At 37.6% G+C, this 10,601-nt stretch overlaps 2 long non-coding RNA genes across 11 annotated transcripts in view; one reads left to right on the top strand and one right to left on the bottom strand.

The window, feature by feature from the left end:
• The window catches only part of LOC148868003 (uncharacterized), a 36,746-nt gene extending 34,831 nt beyond the window's left edge, over nt 1-1,915 (bottom strand). For 2 of the 4 annotated variants that reach the window (XR_016108072.1, XR_016108071.1), the window contains exons 1-2: nt 1,687-1,853; nt 1,539-1,602 (exon numbers count right to left, since the gene is read on the bottom strand). This is a non-coding gene — a long non-coding RNA (uncharacterized LOC148868003). Of the gene's footprint in view, nt 1-254; nt 1,398-1,538; nt 1,603-1,686 lie in introns of those variants that run through there. The other 2 variants (XR_016108070.1, XR_016108069.1) reach the window with 2 other exon arrangements.
• LOC148868002 (uncharacterized) lies at nt 1,100-8,678 on the top strand. 7 transcript variants are annotated; one of them, XR_016108075.1, is made up of 5 exons: nt 1,100-1,240; nt 1,410-1,632; nt 1,747-2,955; nt 3,126-3,317; nt 8,402-8,678. It is a non-coding gene; the product is annotated as an uncharacterized LOC148868002 (long non-coding RNA). The 7 variants fall into 7 exon arrangements; XR_016108074.1 differs by having other exon boundaries at nt 1,410-1,746; nt 2,807-2,955; XR_016108077.1 differs by having other exon boundaries at nt 1,105-1,240; nt 1,447-1,632.
• The last annotated feature ends 1,923 nt before the right edge of the window (nt 8,679-10,601 follow it).

The following is a 10,601-nucleotide window of genomic DNA, read 5'->3' as shown; positions in this document are numbered from 1 at the left end:
TGCTAACCCGGTTACATTGGTGAACACACCGATGTTTTTACACATGGGATCTGAAGGCTGGTGTGTTTACTTGTAACTGGTGGCGTAGCCATAGCCATAGCACAGAGCTAGGTTCATGTATTTTTGTTCGCAACAGATCTTGTGTAGCAATAAGACAAATGAGGTTGTCAGTGAAGGTTATTTGTTTCAACTTTCATATATTCTATTAGAAAAAAAATATCGATAGATATTTTATACTTTAGGTCAGATGTCAATTTATGATAATTTAGTACCTAAACTTTGAATTTGGAATGATTCAATATCCGGCGTTAACTCACCATCAATCAGAACCGTCATATGATATCAGGTGCGGTTTAAACATTTTCTAATATCTTTAACCTGAATTGAAAGGAGAGAAGAGAGAAAACTTCATTCAATGCCGCATAAGGTGGGCTTGGTTACTGAAGGAGCAATTGGGCGTGTCGTTTCTGCTTTGTAAGGTGGGACACCCAACTGCAAGGCCCTTGCGGATACTATTCACTCTCCCTTTCTCCTCTCGTCATCGCCGCTGCGAGTTGCAGCACCGGCGAATTTGAACTCTCGACAACAAACCAGCGGCGGCAAATCCAAATCAACCCCCATCGTCGGTCTTCCTCTCCCTATCTCTTTCTTTCTTCTTCTTCTTCCTCCTCCAGATCCCTCTGTTTCTTTTTTAACAGTAACCGCCGCTACAACTTCGGGCAGAGGCGGTTTCTCCGCCCGCCCGCGCTCCCTCTCTTTCTTCTTTCCACTTCTCCTTCTTTCTTCTTCTTCTTGGAAAACCCCCTGATTTGTCGTTTCTTCCCTGCGAACGAATAGACGCGACGGCGGCATTTCATCACCGCTGCAACCTGCAACTCGTCACAGCAGTGGCATATTGGAGCGCAGCCAGTCTCAATGTCGGTCTCTCTCTCTTTTCTCGGCTTCACACAACTGCCGTCTATCACCGCCATTACCACCGCGACCGAACCCATGATGATCTCGCATGGCAACACGTCCCTGTTTTCACCGCTGAAGTCGATTCCCTCATCTGTTTGAGGAATTAGAAGCAGCACAAGAAGCTACCCCAACTGTCCTCTCTATTCGAAGCAGATCTCCTTTCAGATTTGATAAATTCGCGTTCGCTCTCCTCATCACTCGTTCACATGTCGAATAAATCGAATTCGGCAAGGTTTCTCTTTGTAGCAATCGATTTCACTCTCAAGGCAAAATCCCAATCTAGGTAACGCCTGTTCTTCTGCGGCTTCTTAGTTTTGTCGTGTGATCGATGAGATTTTTGCATCTACAGCTGGGAAGATAGAGACCGGGCTGATTCAGCTCCAGTAACTCTCGGTACCAGCCCAGATTTGATTGTTCGTTGTTTGTTATAAAAGGTTTGGCTGTTTATACAGAAAGTCTTCATATTGATCGTCTGAATTATTGATCAAGGAATGGAAGAATGCAAAGTAATGTATATCTCCAAAGGCGTACAACTTTATAGAACAATCTGAAGCTCTAAGGAAGAATGCAAAAGAACGTACCTCTGAAGCTTTGTTCTTCCTCCACGCAACCAGAAAACCAGAAGCCCTAACTTTACAGGACAATCTACATATAATAAGCCAAAATTTTCTTCAGGTTAGAGATTATAAATAGGCAAATTTCCGGCATTTCATTCAGCATCTGTTTCACCTTTTCCGGTGTCGCATTCGCTTGACATCACCGGCGGAACTGGTTTCTTTGGAATTTCAGGTAACAGAGTTGGTGAACAGTGGTTCCTCATTTTTGTCATTTCGAAGATGAATTCATGGATTGCTCAAAACCGCAGATGAGTAATTATGACTTTTTGTATTTTGACTGACAATGAGTTAACACTGGGTATTATATAATCGCAAATTGAAAGTTGAGGACTAGATTATTCATTTTAGGTATTAAATTGGCATTCGATTTAAAGTACAGGAAAAATTTTCCATTCTGTTATTAATTTATTAAAAAATATGATGTCTGAAAACTTCTTAACCAATCAACTCATATTATAAATGTATTAGCCGAAATTCATAGATAGGTCTTGTCTGCATCATAGATTTTCTTTGTGTTTATTATATGGTCCACACCTTTAAATCAGACCGAACCAAACTGTGGTTGGATTTTAAAAACAGTTTAGTTGTGAAACCGTAAACAAAATTATAAAACATATATAAATTCAATAAAATAGTCCAAACCATGACGGTGTTTGGAAGTGTGGGTGTTTTTTTGGGATTGATTAAAAAAACACGCTCATGCTTGTTAGATTCGTTTTTCTTAAAAAACGCTTTGACAGTGTGATTTTTATCACCGTTTTTTATATACGTGTATAATTGGGTTTTGATTTACGAGACATGCCCGTTTGAGAGTGTTTCTGTTACCTATTTACCATTTCAATCAACCATCGGAGGCAATGGTTCATCCAAGCATGAAACGCCAAATTTAACGTTTCATGCAACAGTTGGGTCTTGATTTACGAGACATGCCCGTTTTTCAACGTTTTTCAAAAAACAAAAGATGCTTGAACCAAACCATTATGCATGTAAGTGTTTGTTGAATTGTCTATGTGGATTCAACGTGGCACCGTTTTTGAGAAAAACGGCCACGCTTTCAAACATCCCCCATATTAAAAACCTGAGTTTTTTTAATAGCAGTCTGATCACAACTGTTTGATCTGGTCTTCAAAATTTTCATGCCGTAATTTTTGGGTTTGGGTCCGGACCGTAAACATCTCTACATTCACCAAAGATTTTCTTACATCATCCCTCCGCGTGGCATGAAATGGCAGGCTGCGTAGGAAAACTTCTGCTTGACCAGGAGTTGGAACGAGCTACCACTACCAACACGCGGTGTCAATAATGTTCAACTAGCCATTACAACCGTACATCAGGAACATCTCCCCAATAAGTACGGGACAGTGTTGAGAGCGTTTTGTGGGTGGGTAGGCTACCCTTTGACCAGATTAGGGGAATTATTCCTTTATTTATTTTGTTTGGTTTTGCTGCGACCGTAAATTGTTTCTCGTTTTTACCGATCCCAGGGAGAGAAAGGCTTTTGGTTTGGTATCTCTGAATTCTGAAAACGATACGAATTTTTTTTTTTGCTAGGGTTTCTGTGATACATAAAATAAGAAAACAGAACCTTCTTTCGATAGCGGAAGTGAAATGGCAGTTGGATCTGCAGCAGGATCGGGTCTATTCAAGTTCCTTCGACCTGGACTTCGCCCTCAATCGACTGATATTCAAGCCGTGGCGATGTGGGGCGTCGCAGTAACCACCGGAGCTCTTTGGCTCATCCAGGTTTTCTTTTTCAGCTTGATTTTTTTTTTATACAATTCAATTCCAATCTTTTTCTTTTAATCGATTTTGGCAATCTGTTCACGGATCCTGACTGTTCTGCGTTAATAATCTGTTATTTATTTAATTTTTTTTTTCTGATGTTCATCCGGAACATTACAATTTCATAGTCAAGAATTAAAAAAAATAGACGTAAATCCCGGTACGCCTTCACTGATCCCCGCTCGCGGAACAATTCCCTCTGTTTCTTTGATTCATAGAACTGGAACCTGTGACTGTTACTTTTGTATTTGAATCTTGGTCTCCAATGCTTGTCATTATGTAATAACTGGAACCTGTCTTTGGATTTTATCCAAATTATAGAGGGATTTTTTGGGGAATAAGAAGGATCTCATAATTTACTGGGGAATCATTCCCTTTGTGGCCTTGAGAAGAGTAATTCTCCCTGCCGTTAAGAGAGTTTTTTGCTTCCAGCCGCACAATCTATTTTGCATTTTTCTCCTCCACGAGTCTGAGTTTCTTTATTTACCCTTTTCTCAATAATAGGTGCTCCCGAATAGACATCACGTTTTTGAGTCAATTAGGATTTTAAGAATCTTTACCAATAATTTGTGATGTTTTCCATGAATATTTTATGAGCAGTTTAAAGATGGCTCTTAAAAGTTGTGTGCAATAACCCGAGGCTTTTGCGTATTTTTTTAGATTTTCTTTTATTTTTGCCAATAGCTGGGCAAATTGCCTTAGCAATGATCAAGCAGTCATCAACAAATTGAAAGAATTGGAATTTTGGGCATCTCTTGGCAATTTTACAGCCAATACGCTCTTAACACCATTTGCTTCTCTAACCATATGCTTTGTTAGTGCCTCACTACATAGAACAAAAGTTTTAGGGTACAATGGATCTCCCTGTAATGCCTCTGAGAGTATAGAATATTACCAAATGGAGACCCATTTGCTAGAACTTGGTATGAAACTGATGTAATACACTCCATACCCCACTTCATCCATCTCTAATTGAAACTACGATTTTCAAGGGTTTTCTTAGTAAACAACTTTTTAAGTCTATCATAGGATTTTTCTGTATAAATTACAAGAGATAATTCTTTTTTTCTTTTTCATTGAATTGCAGATTTCATGTGTAATTATGATGTTGTCCATCATTTGTCTATTTGGGTTGAAAGCACTTTAGTAAGGAGAAATAATGTTATTTAACAAAGGCTTGAGTCTATGTACCAAAATTTCGACACTCATTTTACAAATAAAATTGCATAAGCTGATGGGCTTGAAATTTTCAGCCTTTTTCAGATTGGGATTTTTGGGATTAGAGCAACAAAAGTATTATTAATCGCCCTTGTCATTTTACCCAATGAAAATAGGTCTCCACTGCTCTTTCAACATCATTTCCAATGATTGACCAGTATTTCTTAAAGAGAAGGATGTCGGGTCTTTCAGGGCCCAATGCCTTCAAATCATGCATGGAGTTAAGAGCCTCCTAAATTTCCGTTTATGTAACATCCTTCCCCAACTTAGAATTTTGTTCCTCAGAGATGCATGTGTCAAGAGTTTCGATTAACTGATTTCTACCATCAGTACCTTCATTCGTAAATCCAATCCCCCACATAATTTTTTATTTTAATTATTTCCTTTTTATTTCTCCATATCATTGTTAAGAGATGGGAGCATTTATTATTTTTGTCACCAAGTTGGACCCATTTCAATCTTGATTTTTGAGCCTTATGAATCTCATCCTTCATACGAATATTATTGAGCTATGGAGGGCCACTTCTTATTAGATCTTGAGTATTAGTTTTGGTTTCCAAGTTCTCTTTCTTCTTTTTATTAATGTTACCGAATTTGTTTCTATTCCAATCATTTTTTTGACCAAATTATTCCTTGTTTTAACTCATCCTCTGTGCCCTTGGTTTTCTGCACCAACCAATAGCAATCTTCCACACCATCTAGAAAAAATCACTTTACTTTGAAATGGTGAAGGACAGGCTGGCATGGGAGATTGCTATTGGTCCGGTGCAGAGGATGTTAGTTTCTCTAAGGTCAGTACACCACATGGCTTCAAACCTAAAAGGTTTGGGGCTCATTTTTGTTCCCAACAAGTTTTGGAGAATGAGAGGAGTAGGGTACGATGCCAAGAAAGGAAGAGTCTCAAGCATGGCATCCAGATGCTTGTTTCTCCAAATATCATTTGTAAGCACTCTATTTATTGGACAGTTTTATTTATCTAGGTGAACTTGTTACCTTTTCTAGGGCAAGAAGATTAAAATGATTTATGAGATCCACCCATTTTTTTATCACTATTAACCAGTTGATTGGGATCTCTCACAATACACCACGCCTCATTTGTAACATGGGCAATATTTTTGATCCATTGCCAAACTCGTTGCTATTCCAATCTGTAGGGTGGCGTATAAACAAAAGTCTAAAAGGATTTCTTGTTCAATTATTAAAAAAAAAAGGATTTCTTGTTTGCAAAAAGATCATCTGGTCATGGATTAAGACATGCAGTAATTGGTCATTTGAGGAGATAACATCCAAGTGGGTTGAAACCCACTTTCTACTTCATAAGAACAAGGTACTTAGCATTTATAAACCATGGACCTTCGTTGATGACTTATTGGTTCAGGTTCGAAGTCTTTAATGGTTCAATACAGCATTTAGCAATGTTTGTGTTGCTTAAATCCTAATAAATAAGAAAATAATAAAAAAGTTATATATAAACACACAAAATGATTATTTTAGTTTAATAATGTCTATTTTATAAGGGAAAATTCCCAATTATTTTGGGCCTAGTGCCACTTTGGTCCCTAAACTTAAAATGCGACAATTCAGTACTCGAACTTTCAAAACGTGCCAATCTAGTACCTGCCGTTAAGTGGCATTTGAAAAGATACAAATGCACTTCCAGTGTCATCTAATTTTCTTTATTAACAATCCAAACATTAACAAAAAATGAACACTCTCAAGTCCTTTTCTCTTCTTTTCAAGAAAGTTGGGATCACATCTCAGTTGGCGTTCTGGTGACCCCAACTTTCTTGAATAGAGTCAAGGATTTGGGACTGTTCATTTTTGTCAACGTTTGGATGGTTGATAAAGAAAATTAGATTACACTTGAAGGGAATTTGTGTCTTTTCAAATGCTACTTAACGGCTAGTTAACGGTAGTTATTAAATTGTCATTTTTGAATGTTCGGGTACTGAATTGTCACGTTTTAAAGTTCAGGGACCAAAGTGGCACTATGCCCAAAGTACAAGATAGTAATAGGGAATTTTCCCATTTTATAATTATGACATAAAAAAAGTAAGAATATAAAAGTTTTTTTTAAGACACTGGGCAAGGCGAGCCCCCAAGGGCACCTTATCACCTAGGTGTCGCCTTGACAACTGAAACTTGTTCTGGCTGTGCTGAAGTTATTCTCCTTGGTGTGTTTTGTAACTGATAAGTTCCTTTTCACGTTTGAACTAGCAGCTCAGAGTTTTTTTTCCCACTGCTATTCTCAACTCTCTCCATTTTGCCTTTGCTTTGATCCTGACTCAATTCTTGGATCTGTACTATTTGTAAATGGCGTGGTTGACACTCACACCTAACTCAGTATTTAAGCTTGTTTCACTTTAAGTGCCCCCTCTATTGAGTAGTTGAGACTTAAAATCACTATTCAATGTATCGTCTTGGAAGTTTTGGACTTTTCCAAAGCACTCTCAGACCTGTTTTGACTGTGCTGAGGTTTTTCTCTTTAATGTGTTTTGCAGTCCTGCAGCCTACAATTTCCAGTTGAGTCTCAGATTCCTTGAAACTGATAAGTTCCTTTTCATGTTCGAACAAGCTGCTGAGATTTTGTGTGTGTGTGTGTGCAGTGCTATTCTAACTCTCTCTCCATTTTGCCTTGCTCTCATTCAGAACTCAATACTCGGGTCAGTACTTGTATGTAAGTAGTGTGTGGTTGACACACCTGACTCGGTATTTAAGCTTATTTCACTTGAGGTGCTCCCTATTGAGTAGTTGAGACTTAAAATCACTATTCAATGTATTGTCTTGAGACTAAGGGTGTCAATGGACCGTTTTTGGATTGGACCCCGTCCAGCCCAAAATCAATTTGGACGGATTGGGCGGACCAACAAGACATATTGGATTGGATCAATCCGGTCCAAAATATTTTTTAGATTGGATTGGACCTGGTCCGTCCGTAACAAGTTTATATTGGATTGGGTTGGATTAAGCTAATATCTGGTCCATTGATACAAGATAAGAATATGTGTCAATGGACCGGGTTTGGGTTGAAACCAATCTAAATCAAAATAAATTTGAACAGACTGGACGGTCCAGACATTGAATTGGACTGGTCCAAATTGGTCTAAAACATTCATTGGATTGGATTGGACCTGGTCCATTTATAATGGACTCACATTGTACTGGACCGGATTGGACCAAATCCAATCCAATTGACACCCCTACTTGAGACTTCTGAACTTTTCAAAATACTCTGAGACTTGTTCTGGCTGTGGTGAGGCTATTCTCTTTAGTGTGTTCCACGGCATTTGTATTCTTGTTCCTGTCTATTAAGTCTTGAAGGTAACTTGCTTGAATTCAATCTTTTGTGCCAATTGGTTCATGCCCGGCAGCCCCAGCCTCACCTTTTTTAATAACTGTCGGGAATTTTGTTAGGATTTTAAAATAAGTACAAGAGAAAAGATACACGAATGGGGATTGTTGACCTTGCTCGCAATTTTGAATGATATTATGGATTCACTCTCAATATACATGCCATTCTTCTATATCTGACAGCATGAAACTTTGGTACCTTGATTGTATCCTATGCATCTACCGCCACCACACTCGGTGTCCAGTGCTGTTAGTCTATGGAAAATGCTATAAAGGGCTCAGCCATCACAGAACCCTTAAAGCATAAAATGACAAGTTTTAACACCCCCATAACCTCATCTATTTGCAACCCCCATGCTTTGTCCTCTTGTCGTTTAAGGTCTCCGTGAAAGGCAAGGCCCATTATATTGCTCTTTACTGGACCTCAATCAGTAATCAGTGTGTTTTAATCAATTTTCTTATATTTGCTTTTACAGCCATTTGATTGGTTGAAGAAGACGTTCTTGGAGAAACCTGAGTCTGAAGGGCAATGATTCATGATGCCAGATCCAGTTAAATAATGCAACTTTGTGGTGAGAAAACCAAAAACAGAGGCTATTCAAATAATGCAACCTTTTTTCCGGTTTGTTTTCCTGCATGGAGGCTTTTTGTTAGATCAACTCTTGTAACTAGTGGAAGAAACATGGCTTTTTTTGTGCTTGCTGTTTTCTCTATTTTTATTTGAATTCACTTGGTCAGCGTTCACTCGTTCGATATTCTTCTTCTTTTATTTATTATTTATTATTTATTGGGGGGAGGTGTATCGCTAGGTTGGCTTCAACTCGTTCAATTTTGACATTTATTTTGCTGCGCTGACTGCAGCAGTTGTATTTGAGGCTTCACAGCCAGGATAGTAGCACCTATTAACCTAAATATAAGTTTCTTTTCTATCAGTAAGTTTCCAATAGAAGAATTTATACATGGATCTAAAATCCTTATTGGAAAGCCCGAAGCCCGTTATGTCCTACCAATCCCCGAATTTAAAATTTCCAATCCCTCTGAATTTATCTCTATAGATTTTGAGGAGTCATTCCTATCAATATTGAATCTAAGAACCTCTTGTGTTGGTTGTCCTTTCAGTACAGGTCGTCTCAGTTGCTTATTTCGTCAATCTTTACCATATAAGTTGTCTCCTCGAAGACGATTCCTAGCCCCTATCCTTTTTAGTTTTTCCTTTCAGCACTAGTCGTTCTTCTATGCATGTGTCCAAATTATTTTAGTCTACTCTCTCATTTTATCACCTGCTGAAGTTACTCCTAGGTTCCTATGGATCCTATCATTTCTAGTTTTTTCTATTCATCCATCTTAGCATTCACATTTTTGTCACATTCACTTTTGGACATGCTTGTTGACTATCCAACCCTCAGCCTCTTACATTACAGTTTAGTTGGCCTTACAACTATTTTATAGATTTTCCATTTTATTTAAGTAGTATTTGCTTATCACATAAAAGACCAGTTGTATCCCTCCATTTTATCCATCCTATTCTAGTTTTTGGGGTGACATCTTCAATTTCTCTTTTGTTATGAATTATTGAACCAAGGTACAAGAAATCCTTAGTTTCTTGATTTATACTCCTATTATCTCTAAATTTGTCATATATTCTATTTTAATCTTATTTTAAAACCTCTTCTTTCTAAGGCATTTGTGTATAAGCTTAATTTTGCATTTAATCCCTCATTAATTTCATCAATCGAAACAATGTCATTAGCAAACATACATCTTGAGACTTCTTCCTGAATATGTTTAGTCCGTTCATCTATGATCAATGCAATTTGATAAAAGCTAAGTGCTGAACCTTGGTAAAAACTCGTATAAAAAAACTTGTAATCAATCATTGGTATCATAAAATTGGTTACGAATCAAATGCTTTTTGTTAAAATTCATGGTGTTTTTTATTATCAAAGCTCTTCCAATATCATGTTTCATGGGTATCGTAGGTTTTCTCATAATAATATATGCATGTTTATAATCAGGTACTTGAAGGACCAAACCCTAACTCAGGTTTTAATCTAAAATTCAAAAAACATCTCATTGATAAAGGGTCTTACTAGGGTTGGAACAGGTCAGGTAGCCAAAAAATCTGACAAAATTGCCATCACTTCGTGTCAAGAAACAAATTTGAAAACCTTCATGTAGAAATTTGCTAATGTTGCTTTTTGGTTGACGCTGGATGGTGAATATTTGCGTCGGGTTGAGTTCGTGTTGAAGCTTTCGTTGTTTTAGACTTTTAGTGGACCAAATTGCAAATTATTTGATTCATGGAAATGCTTATAGGCAACTTTTTTAAGAGGGGCAATCCAAGTTATACTTTTTTATGTTTTTTCATAGATAAACACGGTGGAGAAGGCGTGAATGTAGAAGGGAAACCTAAATAAATCTTAAAAATAGATCAATAACTCTTCAAAACAATCAATAAAATATTCTGCAGCTCGTTACCCCGCTTTTGCTACCGCATACATCAAAATTACATGGTGGACCTTATCTTTCAGTTCCAGTTCTTGTTTATACGTGTAAGACAAGAAATCCTCGTTATATGAACCATACAGACAAATGGTAAATATATTAGAGGCACGATGCCAGAAAAGCTGATAACCAAGAAACTAGTATTCATCAAAATTCACTGGGTATTCTGAT

The sequence above is a fragment of the Nelumbo lutea genome, chromosome 2 (genome assembly GCF_056320005.1).
Source record: "Nelumbo lutea isolate HS-2025 chromosome 2, American lotus-T2T, whole genome shotgun sequence".
In the NCBI taxonomy this organism is placed as follows: Eukaryota; Viridiplantae; Streptophyta; class Magnoliopsida; order Proteales; family Nelumbonaceae; genus Nelumbo; species Nelumbo lutea.
Note: the sequence above shows the minus strand (reverse complement) of the source record. Positions and strands in the feature narration are given on the sequence as shown.